The sequence below is a fragment of the Augochlora pura genome, chromosome 7, assembly GCF_028453695.1.
Source record: "Augochlora pura isolate Apur16 chromosome 7, APUR_v2.2.1, whole genome shotgun sequence".
Taxonomy (NCBI): domain Eukaryota; kingdom Metazoa; phylum Arthropoda; class Insecta; order Hymenoptera; family Halictidae; genus Augochlora; species Augochlora pura.
This window is the reverse complement of record NC_135778.1, coordinates 22,255,706-22,280,905: the sequence shown is the minus strand read 5'-3', so window position 1 is coordinate 22,280,905 and position 25,200 is coordinate 22,255,706. Positions and strand designations below refer to the sequence as shown.

At 36.7% G+C, this 25,200-nt stretch overlaps 1 protein-coding gene across 2 annotated transcripts in view; it reads left to right on the top strand.

Moving 5' to 3' along the window:
- Sm (heterogeneous nuclear ribonucleoprotein L) overlaps positions 1-25,200 on the top strand; it is a 422,062-nt gene that overhangs the window by 8,363 nt on the left and 388,499 nt on the right. The window lies entirely within an intron of this gene.

Sequence of the window (25,200 nt, the reverse complement as noted above, 5' to 3'; positions counted from 1 at the left end):
CCCGCGGAAGATAGCTCTCGAAAGTTAATTTTTATTTGAAATTTAATTAGGGTATGACCAATCCGATGCACGCTGTTTTGTTATACAGCTATCGTAGAATCTGACAAAAATATTTAATGTGCATATTTTTTTGTAAATTTCGAATCAAGACTATCCTGTGTGTTAGGAACAAGAACTGCATTTGATCGAATGTTCTAAATGCTACTCGACTAAAGGCGTCCAAAAACCCGCGGAAATCGCGACCAGTTCATTTATACAAAACATATAATTACTTGACCGCGGATTTGTATGCAAAATAAAAATTCTCCACGTCGACTGCAACAATCGTGAAATAAAAATTGATTTTTATTCTCGGCATCTTTAATCGGTTGAAAATAATCTAACAGCGTTGTTAAATCTATCCTCTGCATTTATTGTTTTGTGTTCTACTAAGCCAGTTCCTTGAGCCTAGCCTTGTGTTCCATCTTAACATAATATGACAATAACAGTGTACGTAGCGTAGCGCAAGTAAGGTGTCGATACAGCTTATAATTTACTCTGAAATCTTTGTTTTTCTTTTCGCGCTGAACTAATGTTATAAGGACAATAGTGGTGGATTTAAGTGCACGAATAAAATTTGCACCCGATTCTTTCTCATTCGTCTTTCTTTTATTGTTATTCTAACTATTGGTTAGATTATTATTTGACTTACTAAATTGTTACACAACGCAAGTGTCCCCTCTGAATTTCCCTATAACGCTGAATACAACTTTATAATGCTCAATACATTTTATGCGAGCAAACACTTGGTTTCTATATATTCTCGGATTTTTTAAGTTCGAAGCTACCATCCAGTAATGAGATCTTGTCAGTGCAAATAAAATACAAGATACGGTAAACAAAACGTAAAATCAATGGCGAAATCTTTTAGTATAACTTTATTATTTCATACATACAAACAAAAATTTAGCTTCTTGAACATTCTGGGCTATAGTTTGAAGAATTGTGTTTTAATTGTATTGCGTATGAAGTGATTAAAACAACGAGCAATTGAATGAATCATAATTGATTTATAACGTAGATGAATTTCCATATAATTGAAATACAATGTATTTAAATTGGGAAATTGAATCGGAATAATACTGTTTCCAATGATTACAAGTAGAACGGTCTTCTAGATTTTTTTCATAGCGTTCGAAACAAAAGTGACCCTTTCATGCCATTACTTTTTTTACAATTTTGAAGGAGTGGACCAATAAGACGAAATAAGGCGAACACCTTTCAAAATCAACGAGAATAATCGCTGGGCAATCAACGAAACGTAAACAGTTACCAGAGATCATTTAAACAATATTGCCCAAGTAGTCTAAACTGTCTAACTATAGAAACTGGCGAAGCCAGCCATAATGTAAAGTAGTTTCGATTTGAAACACTTTGGTCGCCGGAAGTTGGAGCACCTGAACGGGCAATTGAACTCACGTTAGCGTAACTTCGTAGTGCAAGAATTGCAGCGGGACCAACGCCCAGAAAGAAGTAACAGTGCATCCGGCTCTGGATTTTGTTCAGAATGCACCTCAGCGTTGGGACGAGTAAGATAAACGCGAATTGCCGTTCGTTTCGATGAATTTCATGAAATCTGGCCGGCAACAATTTTACAGAAATTACGTTTGACTCGCCAAACTGTTTCACGATACAAAATTACACAGACGGAACGACACGTGAAATGAAATTTTCATTTAAAATGTTTAATTTAATTTAAATTAAAAAATTAAAGTAATTACTCGTGCTCCCCCTCCCACCCCCCCGCCTGGTTTACAGTCGTCGAGCACTCCGATATAAATTGCTTTCGATCTTCTATAATGAAATAATATCTGGCGCCCGGATAAAAGAATTAAGCCCTTGGTAAATCATCATCGATCATTGTACCATTGTTCCATCAATCATGATTATTACAGTGACAGAAAAATAAAAATGGTATCCGATATGTCGAGAAACGGTTGTTAACTTTCCGTCGTAATTTTTACGAATGCAGTTTCCACGCGTGTTGATTGCATTCTCCAATTATGGGCGCGCGAAAATAAATACGATGTAAAGACTGTACATGATTGAAGCTGAGACAGACGATTTCATGAAGCATTGCGTCTGCTCGGGCAAAATGGCAAGAGATATTCGCCAGCTTCTAAACGATGCTACAGGCGCGCGATTAATAGGTCATGGAGTACAAAATGCATAGATTTCATAGTAAAATTATAAAGTATACATCTCATAGTTAATGAAACTATAATATATAGTTTATTTCTACATCAAACTGATTAGTAAAACGAATAATAATACATGTCATCATTTTTCTGTTTTGATCTGATGATATTTCTGATACTGTTTCTCTTTTATCAACATCGTCGATTGCATCTAAAATACAAATTTCCATAGTGTTTAATTCTTAACTGGTATGACTATTTCCACAAAAGTGACTGATGTATTGGGGTCATGACAGACCTCAGATAAGGAGTGCGACAAGATGTGATAATCTAATTCAGGATCCATTGTATTTTATTCTTAGTGCATATACGAGATCATAAAAACATGAGGAATCAAAATTAACTATAAAGTAAAGTAGAAATAGAGTGTTGAGGTCAATCATACCAACTGAGGGGTATACAAAGATCATTAATTCGGTGCAACATTTTGTACAAAATTATTTATTAGTTTATTTGAGTGAAGTATTTATTTTAAACAATTGTTCGTTACTATATTTGAAACAAAATGTGATAAATCATATTGTAATCTAATAGTAATTACATTTTAATATAAAGATATCCACTTCGCTATACTCAAAGTAAAAGTCATGGGTTATCCGTGTAACGGGCATTCAGTGATTCAGCTATTATCACGTTACATTCCTTTGACATCTTTTGTGTCTGGGTCAACAGTGCAACTGATTGAAGGAAAAGGTTCGCGAGTCGCGTTATCTTCAACATGAGAACGATTCGTGCGAAACAAATTCAATTTCTCTGTTTGTTGCGGCTACGCAACTCGAAACATTAGAACATATTATGTAAACGTTAAGATAACGCAGTATAAGCGCAATATATGCATTGTCTAAATTTAGAGTTTATGGAAACATTTCCGTGGTTTCAATGTATATTTGGTCAATATTCGGTCGCGCACTGTGCTACAACTACAGAAAGAAAGTATTTGAACACATTATAAAACGCCATAACTTTTTTAAAACTAGATTAAATGACGGTAAATGACACAAACTTTCTTAAATGTTAAGAGGACTGGTTTATTGTGTAATGAATGGGTTGCGAATTTTATGCGTTTATAACGAACGTCGGTACAGTAAGATCAAATTCAAGACGGTGAAAAGATGTTTGAACACTTTTTCCTAAGGGTTGTATGAAAAGTCGTTATCGCGGTTTTTCATTAAATCGATTAAAAAATTTCAGGTCAGTATAATTTTATAGATCCATTTAGATTCATTGAATGGGAAGGCCGCGAGGTGTAATAAAGCTTATTCTCTCGTCCTTGTAATCGTTTCCTGGGAATGTGTGGTATTCGTAGGAAGCAAGGCTAAGGTTGATCGCCATCGACATCTGCAATGGAAAACCAATATTGAAATTGCTTGTCATTATAGCGATGAAAGAGTATAAGGAGTTATGCCGGCGGAATTGAATTGTTGTCTAATAAAAGCGTCAAATATGCGGCGTGTGCGTCGTATAGTCATCGATAAAGTTCTCTTACAACGTTCTAAATATTATCTTTTTTATTTGAGGTATATTTATTAATACAATAATTTTAAATAATACATTTATAAAATTGATAACAGAACATTATTAGAATAAAAATACATGTTTGAAATTCTGTAGTAATTTTTTTTTACTTTCTCTTTACATGCTAAGGTTAATGTTATTTAACTGATTCGCAGTGATATTACTATGCAAAACGCAGAGATAAAAAGCTCGACGATACACTTCTATTACACAATATGTTGAAGTAAGATTTGTATTCTTGATATGAGTCTTATAACGTATTGAAATGAAAATTTTGATAAAACTTTGAGAAGAGCTACTACTTAGAGAAATATTTGACGTGTATCTTTTTACAAGCTCTTGTTTGCATTGAAGGGATGAAAACAGGCTCGATACTTGAGGGTGGGAACAATCCTTCATATATTCATACTGACGGCTCACAAGCCATTAACCTTAATTTTTTTTTTACTATAAAATGAAATACAAATGAGCTTAATAAAAAGAAAAATGTCACGGTCTTTTGTAGGAAAAACAATTCTTCCTCAATAATTTTATTCCGTGGCTTCTCTATATATTTATTTATAAATCGACTACATGAGATTTATTTTTCGAAAGTTCCTATAATAAAGATGCCTTGAAGTAGCCTTACTCTGATTGACTTCTGAAACGTCCATATGTTCCTAAATGATATATCTCAAAAGTTCAGAGTTTATTTATATTCTCGAACGTCGATTGGCGAAATTCAAACGCAGCTTTCGTTATCGAACCGACTTTGTTTAGAACTGCTTTTAGTATTATATTTAGCATTACGTATCGCTAAATTCAAATAACTAGATGCCGTTTTCTTACAGCTTTCTCCCCAAGTAGCCCCATAGTACGTAGAAAAACAAAGCCTAGACTAGACGTTCCAAGCCGAGGAGACACTTTTGTTTTTGTTTCCGTATTCTCGCTCCACCTACCAGAGGATTGACACGCAATTAAGAGTCATCTCACGTGTATCATCGAAACGCTTCGCAACGATGCGATGCCCGGGTGCTGGTTGCGTAACATTGTTGCCTCTAGGCTCCACCCTTCAAAGAAATACCACGCTAACGAGAACAAGCCTTTATTTCGGTGGAGTTATTTCGAGATGTAAGCACGGTGGAACAGTGGTTGAACGAGGAAGGGCGCGGGGAACGAGCGCGCAGTACCATTCTGGGAATAACGTTTCAGCGAGGAATGATTTTGCCGCGCGCGGCGCGACGGCAATCGGCCGCGATGGATTCGGAATCTCAGAATATATTTAAACGGGAAGAAAAGCTCTCCTTTGGCAGAGGTGCTGGGAATTCCATAAATTTACCCATTTCTGGCTGAAGATCTTGCCGAGTCAGCCCTCGCTACAAGGAACAAAACCATTTCGCAGTTCTTCACGTTTCGTTTATCAAGCCTCATTGTGTCGAACGATGATTTCGTCTTGGCTACTATTGAGAAAGTGACGTTTGTTTAGTGTTTTGATAAATAACAGTTTCGTTCCTTAATTTACGTTACTTTCTGAACATTGTAATTATCTGTTTTTACGCAATTTGAACAGTTGTCTTCGGAAACTTCATCAAGATGTGTAAATGAGAGAAAACAGTGTTCTTGAGTTTTTATATGGTAAGATCGTTCCAGATCCTCAATCTGTAGGCACTTTTATTTATATATGCGCTATTAGAAATAAATGTGTGTCAGCTAAGTTTCAATCCTATTTATACGTTTGCTGTACAACCGCGTGGCCACACGTATAAGGCGGATTGCAGTTTCGTGAATTATCAGTAATCTTCTGTAAGATACAATTGTGTAAAATACTCATGTACTTACATATTTTATTTTTATATTATTTTTATTTTGTTTCATGTACTTATGTTTTAGTTATTTCAGCATTTATTTATTATCATAGATAGCACAAACCATAGTTACATATTATTGCAGTTACTCATCATTAGACTCGGAAATTTTATGCGAAATAACAATTTTCGAAGACTATTGTAAGAAACGGTAATTGAATGAAAAAGAAGTGTTTCTTTGAATCAGGAAAAAAAATAAATTTTATTAACTACATTTATTTACTTATCTATAATTTTAATGTAAAATTAAATTCTTTATAAACAATATATTACAAAATATTGTAGATACAATAACATATAATATATATAATAATAAATTGTTTTCTGTTTTCTCGTGGTTGTTCGTTATAATGTTGAAAGGGATGGTGCCCATTATGTATAGTTAGTATTAATTGACGTAAAATAGACGACGATTATTTTTTGTTTGTCACAGTTTACTGTTATTTGAAATATATACTGTTTAAACATAGGCGATATATTTTAAGGAATCAAATCAATAAATATCATTTCAGGCATATTATCCACTTGGATTCTTTAACATTAGACTAAACCAAATGACTGGTTTCCGATTTTCTTTTTACAGTTCCTAATATTATAAAAATATTTTTAGGTACTCTCCTATATTGAATTATATATTACAATATGAATCATATGCAGTTTAAATAAATCCAGGTTTGGCATTATTATAAAATAATATGCATCAGTCGCATTTAGGGCACGGGAATTTTAGCGTTGAAACAGCTTTGTTTTACATTATCGTAGAGGAAATTATGAATAACGGAATAAATATAAACTCAACAAATTACTGTATATTTAAAATGCCAAAATAAAATTGATTGGTTGCCTGCATGAGGATTACCAGAAGAAAATGTGAGAAACAATGTTTCTGAATTATTATTTTCCCTGCAATTACCCTGTAGGATATGATACAGGTTTGAAACTTGATAAAGTTGCTTAGCAACGGCATCTGTATCGTTACTGTCTGTTTAAAATCGCTTGCTGTTTTATTAATTTTTGTATGATTAGTCCTTTAAAACAAATGTTTTCTCTGCTAGTGCATATTTGTAGTTGAATCGGTAATATTTCAAGTGATCGCTAAATTATGACAACGGCACCGCTTGGACTTGTTCCCTCGATAATTAATATTGAATTGGTTCCCTCTTCTATATATGACAAATGATGTCACACATGAACGACGGATATTTGTTGAGTAATAACGCAACACACAATATTGGATATGCGACGTTTACATTGTAAACAAGTGTAATTTAAGTCAGACGAAATTCTCGTGAATTCTGATTTACCTCATTCGTATGCAAGGCATTGTGTACCGTCGAGTTTTAAAGCATTGGTGAACGCATTTTACGGCATAAAGTAGATCTCGCATTAAGTTCTCGTGCTCGGAAGTTATTCCATTGATCGTAGAAGAACATTTCAATTGGAAAAACGTTATCGATTAACCATGATCTCGATAACAGAGTTCCATCGTCCGTTCATAATTTCTTTTGTAATAATGTAATTGCTATCGATTCCCCTCGGTTGCATGAATTTCGTTTCAATTTACTTACTTCTACTTTGGGCTTGGACTACTCGCAAAGAGAAAATAAATTGTACGTACCTGTAAAAGACTCGATCAATCAAAGAATGGATATACTGCAGCTCGGGAGTGTCTGTTAATTTGGTTTCTTGGCAATAGTATAATAAACTTCGCGCGTACGATTCTTCCTGGCTGCAGACCGCTCGACCTATAACACGGCCGCACTTAATAAATTATCCTGTTCTTCGTCTGTAACAACAATCGCGTCTACTATAGTAGCTGTCAGGTCGTTCTATTTGTGTACAAATCCGTCGTCGTATTTCATCGTGTAAAAACTAGCTAGTTGCAATCCGCCCACCGTTCCCAAATAACCTCTGTCGATTCGACGAAAAAAGGAGATTGTTCCCAATCGGATTCCTGTCACTTTACTGATTGATACCGTGTTTCGCTGACACCGTTCACTCACCGCAGAGTTCGGCATTATTTCAATAACATTTTATTCGGACAATATTCCGAAATGTTTCAAATTAATTTTCATTCGGCTAATCTTTCGAATAAGGTTTTACTCGTATAACGATTCGAATAAACTCTTCGGACAAAGTTCTATCCAAATATCATTTCGGATATACTAAATGGTTCGAAGAAAGTTCTATTCAATTATTATTTGCCATATAATAACTGTCGGTAAAGTGGCAACGACTTCCCCCCCCATTTTTATGCGTATCACGTAAACTGCGATACTGCCCGTCTTCTCTTCTGCCGACAAAAGTATAGTTAAAGAAGAGGTGTGGGATAAAAGGAAACGGAAGGAAAAGATGATAGATTTGTCAGAGATACGGATGAAATTTCGAACGGGGCGACACACGGAGCATCATTCATTCGCGATTTCCAGGAGCGAATACGTTGAGTAGGATGTTCGAGAAGCGGAGCAAGGCGGCGGCGAAAATTTATTGGACCATCCACGGTACCGGGACGTGTGATTATTTGCTCGAGGCGGTGAATTTGTCGGCCCCGGTCGTGACAGAGAGGAAGAGAATATCAATCGCCGGAGGAGAACCGTCGCTAGTTTCCCCCCAGCGAAAACTTGCCTCATCGGCTGAGGGATCGCCGGCAGAGTATCATCCCCTCCACTGCCAAAAACTTAGTAGCCGGTTCTCCGCAATAATTCTTGAGGAAGTGTCGGTTCGTTCGGTGCATCGCGTTCGTTATTATGATTAATTAAATCGAAAAAGTTCGCTGGGTATAATTAGAATCGCGTTCCGGTGGCTGGAAACTGTTGAGACGAGCCGCCGGCTACCGGCATCGATTCTCGCGGCCGGCTTGGCCAGTCATCGATTTAACATAATTAATAGACAATTGCTAAATACTGGCTGGCGGAAGAGAATTCTAATTACGCGAAAGGGACACGCCAGGTTGCAATCAGCGTCGCCTATTGGCATCGAGGAGCTGAATACGAATAAGGTCTCTTAGTTGCCGGCTTCGAGGGGGTATTCTCATTCAGAGACATCGATATTAAGCAATCCGTGGGACGAACAGCTCGATTCTCATTAACAGTGGTCGCAGTCGCTGTGTTATTAATTCAGATAATACTTTTTCTGATAAATATGTAGCAAAATTGAGTCGCGATCCATATTGTGCCATTTTTATGAAATTCTAGGGGTGTGCGAGTATCTGAAAAGTCGGGTTGGCATCACTAAAGTTTATCAAATTTGGGTATCCGATTAAACTGCTGTGTAAAGTTTCTGAAAAATTATGATATTCATGGAACTGCATCTAATAAAGGTATAGTAAAACTGAATAAAATTCTTATCTTTATTATTTTCTATAAAATTTCAATGTTTATTAGAAATCTATGTAAAATTTAAAAAAAATTCAATTTGTCTTCTACGCTCATATGTATAGGTTCATATAAGGTTATTTCACAACGAATTCAAAGCATAATTTTATATTCTTTTCCCAAAATAAATAATGAACAAGGTTTTTTTTGTATTACTGGGCAGCCTTTCACGAGGCTATTGTTGTTACCTTAAAACTTTTGCAGTTTTTCTGATTTTTATCGATGCCCAACATCATTGCATATCATAAGAATATTCTGAGATGGAGTCATCGTAAAGTTTTCCATTTGCGCTCGGAATTTCAGTAACCCTTCGTCTTCTCAACTAGCAGATGACACGATTTCGACAGTTCAAACTCGTCTCGTCCGTCATTCGTTTATATTGTCGTAACACTCCGGATAAGGGCGTAATAAATTTTAGATGAAGATCGTGTATGCTTTGACGACAGCAGCGTGCTTTAAGGGAGTATTTCAGCGTAGAATGTGCTCTTGTTTAACTTTCTTTGGAATTTTATATTTATGTATGTGTCGATAACATTTAGAAACATTTTGGTTCGAGAAAAGTTAAAATTTGATGACATTGGCGATTTTATAGCATAGTCGAATTTCAGAAAACTTCTCTCATGGTGAGCATGATTAGAAACCGGTCAGTTTGTCTCATACGAAAAACGTACAAGATTCACGATTAATCAATTTGACAAAAATTGAGGACATTTTAAAATTGAATCATTGAGTTTTCCTAACATCATTTTTAATATCATTAGCTTAAAAAGTGTAAGAAATCAAACTTGTTGATTGATTATAACACATACTATAGGCATAAATATTATACTAAACGTGCACCTAAATTTTGGAGACAGTTGATTAAGTAGATTTTCGAATATCATGGTCACCGTTTTTAAAAAACATTTTCGAAAAAAGCAACCGACTGTAATATTCCACAAGAAAAATGTAAAACAAGAATCGATGTTTTCAAAGCTTTACACTTGAATACGGCTATAATGATCATTTCCAATGCGAGTGTGTTTGTTTCGATCAATTCATTTAGTTCTTGCTCATTAATGGTTGGCAAAGAGGCCTCTATTGTGAATGAACATTCATTTTCTGTCCCGATGAACACTGTTACACTCGTGATTAAATGTGTTTCCGAATCGAAAACATACCTTATCGATTTGACAGAGCCGATATCCACCTGTCGGCTGTACAAAAGATTTCAGAAGCTTTTAATCGCGCAAAAAGCACGGTTTCCATACGTGTGCTGTCTGCACTTCAGGATAACAAGCCCGACACATGACATAGTGCCAGCGAAACGATCGTTCGGGATTTTTTCGGGAACTCGATGGTCAGTGTTAGGTTTCCCTCTTTGTTTGGAGAACTAGCGGCAATTTCCGATGCATTCCTCGTGTGGCCTCGTTGTTTTCAGTTATCGCTTTTACGTGAATGTCGTTTTTACAGTGACGTTCCATCCCGCGTACCTGTAAGCACGCTCATACACCTCATTTTACCTACATTTTTCACCAGTTTTCTTTTTACGCTACTTACACGGTATTTTATCATATGCGATATCAATTTACGGAACCAGTAAACTTTGCAAAGCTCTTGAATTAGCCAAAAAGTTGGAAAGTGCTATTATATGTAGATATTGATCAAAACATTCAACGAACTTTTAAATTTCAAGAAAATTTGGTGAAATATTGCAGCGAGCATCAGCAAATTTGTGACAAAATTAGTCAGATAAAATATCGAGAAAAAATTAATAGAATTAACAACGGAAATGAAGTTGAACCTTTCAAATATTTCAAGCGATGGAGACGATGAGTTTGCGGCCATTAACAAGAGAAGGTTGACTGTTTTAAACTACAGTAGGAATAGTGACTTCGAAGAAAGTTTACTTTTATATTCGGTAATGTTATAACTAATTTTTTGTTAAGTTGTGTGAGATCAATATATATTTGGAAAACTTATACTAGATTTTATTTTTAATATTATTTCTTTTGTACTTACAGACTCTGTATACGTGATTTTCATTCGCGTAAATTGAGGAAGGCATGTACTTTCTATCAGAAAATTCGATTTCGAAGGAAATCCGGAGTTCTTTACTCGCGGAAAATCGAATTTCTTCGGGGCAAGAATTTTTAGATGGTGACTCGCGTGCATTTAGATATTATGCGAAAAGTTGCGTCGCCTAGGGAACGAATGCATCTCACGATACAACCCAGACGACGCTTCCTCAACAAGTTGCAAAAATATTTGCATTCCTCCGAAGCCATCTCCGCGCTCGAAAAATACTTTTATCTATCGCGCGATAAGTGTGACACGCAATAGCGATTCAACGCGATCGCATTGGTTTATCTTCGAAATTCAAGGTAGTTTCGTTCGACGGTCGCCGCAAAGCAGCTTATCACGTCGATCGACCGATATCAAAATTTCTCCGGAGGCTTAGACATCCCTGTATCGTTCGCATATCATGAGACCCGGGACGCTCGATTACAGTTTTGGAGCACTGAAAGCTGAGTTGGACATTATTCGAATCGTTTCGATTAAATATTGCTTTAAAATGAAGTGTCGTATGAACTCTTTGTAATGGAATATTTTATTCGAATAACACTGATTTCTTATTCGTAATCAACTATTTTATCTACTCACATGAATAATTCATTTATTTTCGAACAACTTTTCATTTTTTATTTAAATAAATTACTCAAATTGTTCGAATAATATTTCTGTAGCTGAAAAATTCGTTCCACAAGTTGTTGTAATATAGTTTTGTTGCTTTTTTTTTAGGGAATCTATACATCGTAATTATAACTCTCACTTTTAATTACGATCAAGCACAGCTACGTTATTAGGACTAAATATTTTGAATTAAATATTTATTGTCTCCTAATATAACCTTTTAACATGAAGCTACGTTGATGCATTTAGCACTGGTGGCATATAATACAATCTTTAAAGCGTCGTTGGACGTCTTGCGTTCAGCCCGTAACCAGGTGCATCTGATTAGCATGATTGTGAAAGCAAAGATATCGTGAAATGCATAGTGTATACGAACTTTTACATAGTCTACACTAAATTTGAATTTAAGGTATCCATTGCTGAAATTCTGAGCTCATAAATATGCAGCCGCCGTTGATTCTATTTACTCGTGTAAATTCAACAGTGTGTTCAATGAATTCAGTCAATCAGAGTTTTCCGCAGATCGATTATCTTAGGACTACTCCTAGTTAATCTGAAGCGAAATGCTTGTTTTCGAGAGAAAGCATAGTTTGCAATAAATCTGTTTTACTAGCAATTAAAAAAAAAGTAGGATTACTCAGTTGGAAGCACTGCAAGTGACTGAAAATTTAAGGAAATAGTTCTAAACTTACTGAAACTTAAATTCTATACATGTATGCATAAACAGATCATTTTTACTTTTTCAAAAGTGGAAAAAAGTTATAAAATACCTTTAAACAAATTCAGTGTTTAGTATTCTATAGGTTTGAGGTTGGCAACCTGAATCATTTCTGTAGATAAAGTCGTAGTTATGCAGAAATATTTGCAATAAAGTAAGTACATAAGATTCATCGCAATTTATAAAAATACTTATTTATATTCATTTTGTTTCCAGATCCTTAAATAATGCTAAGTAAATTGGAAAATAGCATTAATATTCATATTTTACTTGAACATATCTGCTAAGAGATAAATGTCTTTCAGAATACGTACGAATCAAGCACAAAAAGAATTTAACTTTTATAACCGGATCGAAGTATTAATGTAAACATTAATTTAAAACAGGAGAAGAAATATTACAGATATTCGAAACTTATTAAATAACTTGTATTTATAAAAGTCTACGGTTGAATTCAAGCACTGAACTTTACAGACATTGATATCCGAAATTTGATAAATAATCTCTCAGCACTAAAGCTCTTTGGCTTAGCATGGACGAAGAGTATACTAGATTGAAGCTCCAACGGAACAATAAAGGACTGCATTAAAGATAAAAGAAGATTGAAAAGGACCCACATTCGACGGATTTAGTATCAGGCAACTCTATCTCTAAATATCAGATCATTTCATTGGATAAGCTATATAGACGACAAAATATTTATTCTTTGTCTTCTCATAGTTGCGTTACAGTTACGTTACACTTAGAATCATTAGCGATTATAATAATTTAGAATAATCTAGAATAACTAACGATTATAATAATTTATAATAATTTAGGATAACTAACGAGTTGTAATCGTTAAGAGTTAATCAGATTTTTCCTTAGATGATCAGATAATTCCCTTTACTAAAATGTTGATTACGATCACGTTAACGAATTACTAACAATAAACACAGATCAATTCGAGCGAGGGTACAGCTGACACGCATCAACACGATGACGAACTCATGCCATTGGCCGGCGGCTCACCAGTTATACTTGCTCTCTGATTGGTTTGTACTTTTCGTTAATAACTCGGTAACGAAACCACGAAGAACATTCTCGCTAATGAAAAAGTTACTTCAAATCATCGCAGGAATTGCGCTATTTCTGAGTACAATAGGAGTTCTAGGATACCCTGTATATCAGCCATGAGCACAGTTTGTCTTGCAGAGCATTAGCTCTGCTAAGCATATTCCACGCAGTGGGAGAGACCGGAAGAAAGAGAGGAAGCTAGATAATCTTCCATCGCCGTCAGTTCAGCACCGACCCCGCAAGGCCGAGTCTCTTCTTTTTGTGACGTCATCTCTGCCTCGAAGCGTTCCTCATGGTGGCAATCCAGACCACTTTCAAGGCAAAGAGCGCTTGTTGCCGATACAGAACTTTCCAGTAGCAGTGCACAGTGTCCCCTTGAATACCGCGGATTCTTCTTTTTGGGCAAAACTATGTTTGCCGGTACAACGGGGAAGTTTTCTAACATACAACGGTGTTCCATAATTCTTGGTATCAATTGGTCCAGATCAATTCTATGGCAAGCCGTAAGACGAAAATAAGGAATAACAAAATGTCGTGGAAGGCTTCGTTTTCGAGAAAATGAATTCAAAATTTAGTGTATGGTGTACTTAATTAATAATCGATTATTAGAATCCGTTAATGCGATCGTTTGCATACATGCCTGGTCTACACAGAGAATATTAAAATAATCACTTTATTTTTCGTTGAAATTAGTTTATTATTTTCGGTCAAGATATTGTTAAAAATGCACATATTCAGCTGATATTTAAATATGATTTCCTCGAAAACGAAGTCTCCCATGCAATTTCGTTATTCTTCATTTCTGTATTATTTCCGGCCATCGGATCCACGTGATCCAATTTGCACCATGAATCATGATACAATCTGTATAGTTGGTTCTTGTTTCGATCAGTGAAGTTGCATGATTTATTTTGATTGAAGTATTTCATTTTAAAATATACTGTTGCGACACTGGTATTTCGGACGAGATAACAAGAATTCTGAACGACTTATCTAATTGTAGTTTCAATTCGAAAGTGAAGTATATTTACTACAAGACTACACGTTGATGACTTTCTCCTGCGTCATGGTTAACTCTTAATTTTTTGAAAAGTACACAGTGTCCCATTCATCAGTCCGGTTGCATTGAATGAGACAGGCGTGTTCATGAATAAGGCAATGTAACAAAGTAATGTAATATTATTATCAATCTTACAAATACTACTTTTTGATTTGCTGTAACTACATGTAATATTATACATATACTAATCTTAATTACATAAATCTTCTTTACATCTTTCAATTAATATTTTGGTATTTCCTGACGAGCAATAGTCCTTTCAATAAAAAGAAATTGAACAAAATTTATAAACATTTCTGATTAAAAATATCGTAAAAATTGACGACATTGAATTTTATGCTCTAATCGTATGATTACAAGAGAATGTTGAAGAATTATTGATATTCGCATAAAATTTGTATTTTTGATACCATCGAATTTCAGCAGCTCGAGAAACATAAGAGTCTCAATTTGCATAAAAATCGGATGAGATTATGAACCGTGGCCGACTTTTTGGCATTGAATTCGAAGACAGAATGGAACCGTAAAGCCATGTAGTCACAGTTCGTTACACAGTTCCTTATATGTATAGTCACCGAGTGTGACAAATACGTTATGCTATGCGTATGCAATAATCGTACAAGGACGCGTAAAAATGTGAATTTTTACTCCCACGTTGTTCGAACGATCTTTTCTATAAAGTGTACTTTCTTAACAATAATGAACTTCTTTAAAAACAAAAGACTGATTTCTAAAGGGCTGAAACTTCAGCCTTTCGATGGCAACGATTTTTTCCCTTGAACCTCTATCGTTAGATTAAATAGACCTATCTACCTGAAGCTATAAACGGAGCTCGGCTGAAAGTTTCCCCGACAGCGAAAAGAATCGAGATTAAGACGGCCGTGTAATTCACGATTAAACGAAATTAGAACGTCACGGTGAGCCGATAGAGGCCGATCGTCCGATGACATTTCTTTTTACCTTCTAACTCTTCCTGTTTCACCGCCTTCAGCAGTTTCGTACGTTTGTAACGAGACTCCAAGTCGTCAGCGACCGACCCCGTCGCTGAGATGGACCCGGGCCCGCTGGAATCGGAAATAATGAACGAACCATTATTGGCGTTACTTGGCTGCGCGGAATGCGATACAGAAGCGCGTTGCTTACTTGCTGACGCACGATCGATACTAGCGCATAATTGGGAATTTTCCTGCGATAAAGACGTTGATAGTATGAGAATGAAAGATGTTTCACTTGACAGATCGGAAGTTTAACATTATCGTGCACGATTTTGATCATTTTCGAATTAGGATTACTGTTTCGATAATTGCTTGCGTTGTTTCGTAAACAAAACATTTGTTGAATCGATGTTGCGTACTCTCAATTACGATGTATTTGAATCTCTGTTACTTTATTCAATAAATAGTACCATTCAAAATTGATTTTGAGTTATTATGTCGCCGTATGTTAATCAGCGTGAGTTCATTAACCTTAAGTAGAGATAAATAAGAAGTTTGCAAATTGACTGTAAACGAATAATAATGCCATTAATAATGCAAAGCACAATTTTTGTTATAATTAAATAATTAATATTAATACTTTATTATTTTTATTCTTTCTGTTCATTCCGTGGTCAATACAAGTGATGCTGTCTATTGTTTATTTATGAAGTATTCGACTGTACTGATTTATGGACTTACACTGGTTGGCTTATGAACTGTCCATATAGACTTGGCCAAGTAATGTATTACGACGTATTTTTTGGAAAAAAAGAATAATACATATCAACATTTAATATTTTATTTTATTAAACAAATCACCTGGATTTTATAAAATCGTTTTAGAATCGACGAAACTTAATAAAATGATTTAGTGATCAAATTTTCGGTATTCGTGCGAGTTACCAAAATCTATGAATGGCATTTTTGAAATTTTCATTACGAGCTCAGATAAAAGATTTAGAAAATGGGAGTTTTTTTTACTTCTTTTTGTCACTCTAATAGAAAATCATTTTATTTAAAAAAAATTTTTTTTAAAGCAAATGCGAGTTAGAAAATTAATTTCATCGTAATTCGATTCAGCGTAAGAAGTGCTGTAAAAAGATATATTTGCGAAATTTTTCCGAAAATTACTAGTAAAACTCCAAATATCTTCGCAACGTTTAATAATGTACGTTTCACTTGACAAACATAAATTCAACGTTGCACTACGACTCCTTCAACAGACGGATGACGAAATTCTGATGTAAACTCCGTCGATTAACGAAAACGTAAACGTGAAATAATTCCTCTACCATTTACTAAAAATAGTGGAATATGTATTGGGCCCACGGTGCCAGAAACAGTGACACCGCTGACAATGGTGCCCGTTGTACCCCATGGAAATTACGGAAAATAGACGCTAACTTTCCCACGATGGTCAGCTGATACCTTTTAGCCGTACCAGAGTCATAAACCAATAAATTTGTCAAATAGATGTTAAACACAATCTCAATATTGGCATCGACCAAATCGACCGCAGCCTAAACCCAAACGGAAATACGAGACGGTGCAACTCATTGGAATAATTAGCTTAATCATTTTCCTAATCTATCTAGACAATTTTTGTATCTTGAATGTCTTTGTTTACTTTCATTTGTAAATTTTACTATCAAATTAGCAAAATTTTGCTTTGGTTTAGAAAAAGATGCAAGTGGTTGACCAAAGTATACATTGTCAATGTTTACAGCTCAGTATCCGAATATTTTTGACAGTATTAGCCGCTTCCTGCTGCGGTGTTCGTATTGTAGCCGCGCCTCTGAAACACGCGCGGAAGCTGCAAAATTACCTTGTGGGTCGTAACAGACCCGGACGCCATCCCAGGTTAATTAAATGCTTGTGTATCCATCCACGCCGCGCGACGAAATGAATTCGGCATCAGAACTCGTTGCCAACCAGACGGCGCAGGACGCGGCAGAATGACGTTTGACGACTGATGCGTCGAATTCCAGCAAAAGACAAAGGTGACGGTGGAATCTGGTCTGCGTGCCGCGGATCAAGCGGAATGGGAAATTGAGTTAGAGCGTCCCGTCGTGAGCACTGTTCTGGTCTAATAATTCCGCGAGCAGATTCAATTAACCACAACTGAAGGACTCCCTGCCAGGCAGTGCTTCTTATTCGGGACCGACCTATCGTACATAATGCGAGACGAACTTACGACCGGTTAAACAGAGCACGCACGCACGTGCTCGAGTCCGGGGAAAGCGAGGAAAGCGAGAAAAGTGGGCGAAGCGCGCGGAGCGTGTAACTCGCGCGAACCGACGTCGCCTGTACACTGCCGCCGCAATCTGCGAAATTTATAGATTCCTCAAAACCGACTCGCTCGTTTCACCGTTTCTAAATTATACTTGGTGAAAGGGTTTGTCAGTTCGGAAATATGAAGCGTGAAATACGTTCCGGAACCAAGTTCACGATGCTCCTTTCCCACTTTCAAACCTGCGCCGCCTATTCCCTTTAACTTGCTACATCGTCGACATAAACTGTTGTATTTATTACCGAATTCTGATGTGTGCTCCATTTTCAAAAGCATTTGAGAGTATCAGACGGGACGCAGGTTCTTCTATACAGTCGGATTTAGGTACGAAGTGGACGATCAAAGGAACTTTCTGACAATGGAATGCTTATTTCGTTTGCGATACACAGATTTTACGATCGAAAGTATTTCTTTTATAGATTTCACTCAACTTTTGCTACTCCAAATTCATCTTTTTGTAGATCGTATTTAAGTTATCGCGCTCAACACGAATCCTTTTGTAGACGAATTTACATCTTTTCCAAATCAAATAACGATTCTACAAGTTTTATTTAGACTTTTGAATATCAATTTCATCTTTTCCTAAATAAATTTAAACTTTCTCAAACGTTAAGATTGGCGGCCTTTTATTAGATTTTTAAATTTAATACATTTCATTATAAATGTATTTTATTATATTATATAAAGTATATATTTATTATTATTATTATTATAAATTTTATTATAAATAATTACAAATAAGTGAAGTTAACTTGTAAAAGGGTGAATTCCATTTCTAGAAAGATGAATGAAACCAGCACATTATAATTTGATTTTTAATAATTTCGTTTCTTAAAAATCATATAAAATGAAAATGTCGCGTTAAGATATTTATTACCATACATTTGTGACCACTACGATTTTAATGATTTTCGTGAAGAAAATCAAATTCCTTATCTTTCTGTTCTAATATCTGTGCTTATATTTTATTGGAGGTAACGTTACATATCATGAAATGTTATAACTAGACCATGGATTTTATGCATTCCATGAGAAAAATGAACAAATTAACACAGTGGTAAAAAAACACGAATAGTTGAAGGATGCCATAATTTTCAACTTGTGAAGGTTGTCATAAAATAAAGGTAAAAAAGATAGAAACGACGTCTGTTTTTTGCAACAAATACAGACAATGTCCCAGGTACAACTATGAAGACTTTATTGCTAAAACAAAAGCTTGGGACGTTTAATTAAAACGTGATAATTAACAAGTCCCGTTATGTTCTCTTAAATTTTAATTGTTACAACGCGTGTCCATTTATTTAATTTCCTATATTAATTTAAGATAATCTCTATGAGACTGCAATACTGTACAAAGCGAAAAAATATCAAATACTACGATGGACTCGCATAAAATTGTCTGTATCAGAAATTAATATATACTTATAATAAATACAATGTATACCTCGCGACATAAACTAACAGATAATAATTGTTATATTGTAATAACAATATAACAATTCGAACGAACCTTGTATAATGTACATACCATTTTAATAAGTAAGTTTCGCTACAACGTTATTAATTAGTCGGTGTAGAAATGTCTCCGACTTTTAGATAGAGAAGTCAAAAAGTTTGAAACTCCTCCAACACTTTTATATACTACAAACAACGACTGTAATCTCATTTAGTAGGATTACGTTGGAACTGTTGGGAGGCGCGCAGCAGGTTCCGCGAATTAATCGTCGTTTTCATGGGGCTTGAATTTTTCTTATTTTTCATATTCTTTCTTTTCGCGGTCTAGAAGATCGGGCTTTTTTTTTATACGCGTTAAGCGAAAACGTTAATTAGATCTCTCTCTCTCTCTCTCTCTCTCTCTCTCTCTCTCTTTTAATTAGATTTTTCTTTAATTAGATAAGATACGAAGTTGCTTGTTTGGGTCCTCTGGGCCAGAGACACGTTTTCGAGTGTACTCTGACCGCACCTCTCGTCACGGAGCTATGCAGGAAGTTTCTAATTAGAAACGCGTCGAATATCATAATCGGCGAAATACGTAAACTGAATAATTCATCGAGAAGGAATTCATTCGGATTCCGCAACGTATAAGTTTTGTCGCCCCTGCCGATTTATTCAGGGAGAGTAAATAGAAACTCCGCCGAGCCATGGCGAAAAATACATTTTGAATACCAGAGACACGCATTCCTCGCGCGTTTCGCGGTTTGTCGTCGGAAATTAGGCGGCTGTCGTTCGACGAATGACACTTCCTAGTGGATATTAAGTGTCTTGTTGTTTTGTGTTCGGCGTCAACACAGAGGAATGAAGTCGCATCTGTACATCGTCGATGGCGCGCATTGTTCTGCTCTAATAATTGCGTTTAGAATCAATTGCACGTAACGAAAAGGTTCTGCTACGTCGACGATGATTTAGACGCTACCAGATCGACTGGCTACAGCTAGTCTACTCGGAACTGTACAACCTAATGAGCTGTCAGTTTCTCGGTGTGCTCCAGCATCGCGGTCTCCAAAGTGATTTAATCCTTTCCGGCCCCCAAGTATTTTCACAGTGTCGTTCGATAGGTTCGCGGCTAAATCGAGCAAATTACGGTAAAATAAAAATGTTTGCCTTTTCTTTGTGTTACATTATATTTCAAACTGTTTATTTTCCTGATTAGTAAACTCATATACATGCACAAATATACATAAAATTCATATACATGCACTTTGTTCGTCACTATATAAAATTGTTAAACGTGTGAAATATTTTCGCAACTTTCGGAGGTAAGATCGTTGCCCAATGATACTGGATACCGGACCACGAAGAATTAACCCTTATCCGGATCTTATTTTTTCATTTTAACGTGTCCCTCGTGTGTCAAATTGACGTTGTAAATATCTGAGAGAAACTCGATAATTCTGTTTCAAATAATAATTTCAAAAATACTTCCTCCAATTAATTTAAATAATTAGATGGCTGATGGATGAGATTATTGCTGTTTTTGAACAATGTTATTAAGAATTTCTCAACTATTGATTTTAAAAGGGCTGTTAGAAAACTGCTGGTACACGAACTGTTTAAACATGCGAAAGAATATAGTATAGACTTTTCGGTCCATTAAATTTGTTCGCATGATTTTTTTTCTCGATAAATACGCAAATCATTTATTCTCCGGGTCACAATTAATGCATGAATTGAATAATTTTTTAAAATTAGGTTATGCTGCGTTTCTCCTTGGAGATTTATCGAATACCAAAAGTAGTTCCCCGAATTCCTTGATCTACGCTTATTAATTCCGTTCCTCGAGAAAAGCAAAAAGAATATTCGACTACCGAGTCAAACATTCCTCAACCAGTTTAATATCCATTCATATTCCAACGCCAGTTGCAGTGGATCGGTTACTGTGTGCATACGGCCTGCTTTCCGCAGTAGTTGTCTCAAGCATGCGCCTTTTTTCGGCGGCATCTTTTTCTCTTTCTCAGTTCGTCGCGGAATCGATCAGCGCGCATAAGTACGCGACAATCTGCGAATAGCCTTTCGGTGATTCGAAATGACGCGATTAATCTTTGTCGTTCATAGTATTAGAGGAAATGACGGCTTCAACGTGTACATAGTATATGTATATGTACACGCGTATAGACATGCACTTAATATGTACACGCGTATAGACATGCACTTAATATGTACACACGTATAGACATGCACTTAATATGTATAAATATATGCTAGATACGTGTAAGTACACGTATACTAAATTATTTGTAATATTTGAAAAATATTGACGAAACCTGTAAAAGCAAGTATGTATTTAAATAAACGTATTTCTTTATTGTATTCTTATTTACCGCATCCTAAGCTGTTAGAAATCAAGATTCCAAGCTGATTCGTGACGTACTGGTAAATTAAATTTTGAATGTCTATAGAAATCAAAATGACCACTGTGGCCGGTAGGATACGCAACCACGTGGTGGTTCACGCGCACGCACACGGAAACGCGGCGCGGCAACGGCCCACGGAAACTATAATGCAACTAAATGGGTCGTGTAAACACGATCTAACTTGGTGCATGCAATTCCTTGGAAAATTCATAGGCAAAGGGGGTTGAACGTTAAATCGATCCGGTGTTCGTTCGCTCGCCGTGTACGGATCCCGACCCCCATTCATGCACGTGCCGAGACCGAAGTTCCGTGTACGTGTGTTGGTGTGGTACAATCGCGGTGGCCCAATTATCTTGTCGGCTATGAATTACGTACAGGCTCTTCTCCGGCCTCTATGCGCCAGCATCCTTGGCAAGCACCGTAAGACGAAACTTTCCGTATATCTCGCCTTAATTTCGCCAACAGCTAGCCGGTTTACCGGTATTGCGCGGCGGCCGTAGGAAAAACCGGCGACGAGAGGAAGTCGGCGCACAAGAATGTTCATTTTGGAATTTCGCGAGAGCCTGGGCGAAAGCGCGGATGAAAAACTCCTCTCGCGAATCATTGTCCTTGAGCCGAGGCTGGCGCGTTACCCGGCTTGAAACCTTGAAAAATGGCCCCGGGTATTAACGGAGGGTAGAGAACGTTTATGAAACAGAAGCTTGCGAGTCGCGGAGCTGATGCGGAAAAAGGCGAACTGGTGTACCCGATGTAGGGGCCGGTTTTTCTTCGCGTACGAGAACTGAATACCGCCAGCTCGCTAGCCAGAAATGGACCCTGTCGGTCGGTCGTGATTGATTCCAATGGGGAACTTTCTTGCCGGTAGAGCCTAATGTGTGTAACAATTAACTGCGAGCCATCTTTATTGACCGGAATTGTTTTCAGACGCTTGAATTCGAAAGTTTTGTATTAGCCATTTCGGTGGAATACGGTATGTACAGACGTCGGGTATGTAGAGCAGTGGTTGAACGCATTTAATATTAGGGGGACTGGAAAGTAATGTCGTTTTCCTACATTAAATTCAAACACATCAATTTTTAGCAAAATTTTATTTTTAATCAATAATGTAATCACCCTCGTCATCAGCAACCTTTTGACATCTAGTATGCAAATTTTCAATGCCGGATCGACAAAAATCAATTGGTTTTTTATCAAAATATCTGGAAATTGCATTTTGGACATTATCCGAATTTTCAAATTTTTTGCCACTTAGAAAATGTTATAGCGAGCGGAATAAATGAAAAACCGATGTCGCAAAATCGGGTGAGTATGGTGGGTGTGGCAATACCTCTCATCCCAATTCATTAATTTTTTGCAAAGTTCGTCTTGCACAGTGCGGCCTTGCATTATCGTGTTGCAGCATAACACCTTTCCTGTTGACGACAGTTGTGTTATGTACCGAACGATCTTTTTCGTACGGTGCACAGCTCCTTGTTGTTCCAATGATGCTGCGCCTCCAACGACAAATTAATGGCGGTGGAGATGATTGAAATGGTGTAGGAACGAATAGACGTTAATGGTTAACAATTCTATTTATTCGCTAATTGATGTTCAGTTGTGCGGAGGTCACCACGATTATCCTTATCGCACTGTGTTATAATATAGTTAGGCTGCTGTTTGAATATTGACGGAGAACTTGAGTGATTCTACGGAGTTCTGGATATAAACTGTCGAGTCTCAGTGCATCGCCACGCACTTCGACTCGGTTGGGGTGGGCTCAGAGATTCCAGTCGATCTTGAATCTATCTGATTGGACCCACCCATACCCTGTGCTAATTCTAAGGCGTTTCCTTAGGGCCTTAAGGAAAGGGCAAGGAGAGAGAGCGAAGGCCCACTGACGCTCGGTACATACGTCATGTTGGGCACATGTTGCCGGCAATTATCTTTACCGAGCTACCTGGGCGGGCTAGCCGAGCCCTGCTACGCGTTTATGGTTATTGCTATAATTTCTTTATGTTTTTATCGCTTTACGCGTTTACAGTAATTGCTTTACGTGTTTACGGTAACTGGTTTATGCATTTACAATAATCGCTTTATGCAGGGAACCAAGTGTTCCCTGCTCCGTCAGTTGATTTCTAGGGGCCGTGTAACCCCGTAACTGGGGACCGTAGGCCCTCGACCCTCGCGCCGCGGGTAACTGCTATGCTGTTCCGTATAGGACGGAACAAGTTGGATATTTTTCAATTAAAGATTGATTTACTCGATCTAACTGTTCACAGTAAAGATCTGCATTCACAGTTTGTCCAGGTTTCAGCACTTCAAAATGAACAACCCCGCGAATGCTCCACTATACACACAAAAGCGTCTTTTTGGGGTGTAAACCTGGCTTAGCTGTACTTCGTTGGGATTCATTTAGAGAGAGCCACTGCCTTTTGCGTTTTGGGTTATCATATAGGACCCATTTCTCATCTCCAGTGATCAAACGATCAAAAAACTCTTCTGTATGGTGCCGCTGAAGCAATAAGTTGCATGTGCTGGATCGGTTAGCTTTGTTTTCTTCCGATAAATTATGCGGGACCCAAACACCTGCTCTGCTTACTTTAGCAATCTGGTTTAAATGTTCTTGGATGGTTGACCAAGGTTGTCTATGAGTGTTCGACAATTCCGCAATTGTTTGACATGGATTTGCTCCCACCTCCGCCCTTAACGTTTCATTGTCTAAAGTTGTTGGTCTTCCCGATCTATACGAGTCGGAAAGATCGAAATTATCGTATTTAAACTTAGAAAACCATCTTTAGCATTTTCGAACGTTTAATGCGTTTGGATAAACATCGCAAATGTTTTTGGTAGCAATCGTTGCATTACTACCCTTGTGAAACTCAAACAGGATACAATACCGGATATGTAACTCTTTTGGTATTTGGCTGGCCATTTCACCGTAAATTGCGAAAAAGATTTAAGATGTTACTATTTACGAGAACACAAGTCACTCTAATCTTAAACTGTCTTTAGCATGCCTTCGAAATACATAATAACCTAACAAATGAGTAACGAATATCGACATGCGCAGAAACGACATTACTTTACGGTCCCCCTAATAATTTCTCACCGTTATGGCGTTGCAACGGAACTTACAAGGGCAGCCCGGTGACTGATACGCAACAATTTTAACAAAACTTTGCACAAGTGTTCCTTACTTAAAGGGAGGACTTCGAGTAAACCGTTATAATAAAGATGAATTTCGGTCACTTTTTCATAAACTTTCCGACATGTTTACTGAAACAATAAATCTTGACCTCCATGAACACCTCGGCGCGATGTCCTGTATTTTCTCTTTGGATTTAGAATAAGAACAGAAGTTTTTTCATAATGGAACGAGGCGTTGCATAAACTTAAATGCTATTTAAAGAAAAGAACAAAACGAATAACAGTACGCAGCGACTCTAAAAATTAATTCAAATAAGTATGCGAAAATCACTTTATTTTTCCAGAGTCCCGTATTATTCATTCTCTTTTGCGTTTTTAAAAACAAAATTTAGTTTCACAAGACACGTTGTTCTATTGATCGTAGTAAATATTTACTACGTTATATTATGTCATTCGGAAACTTGTTTCGTTAGAGTAAA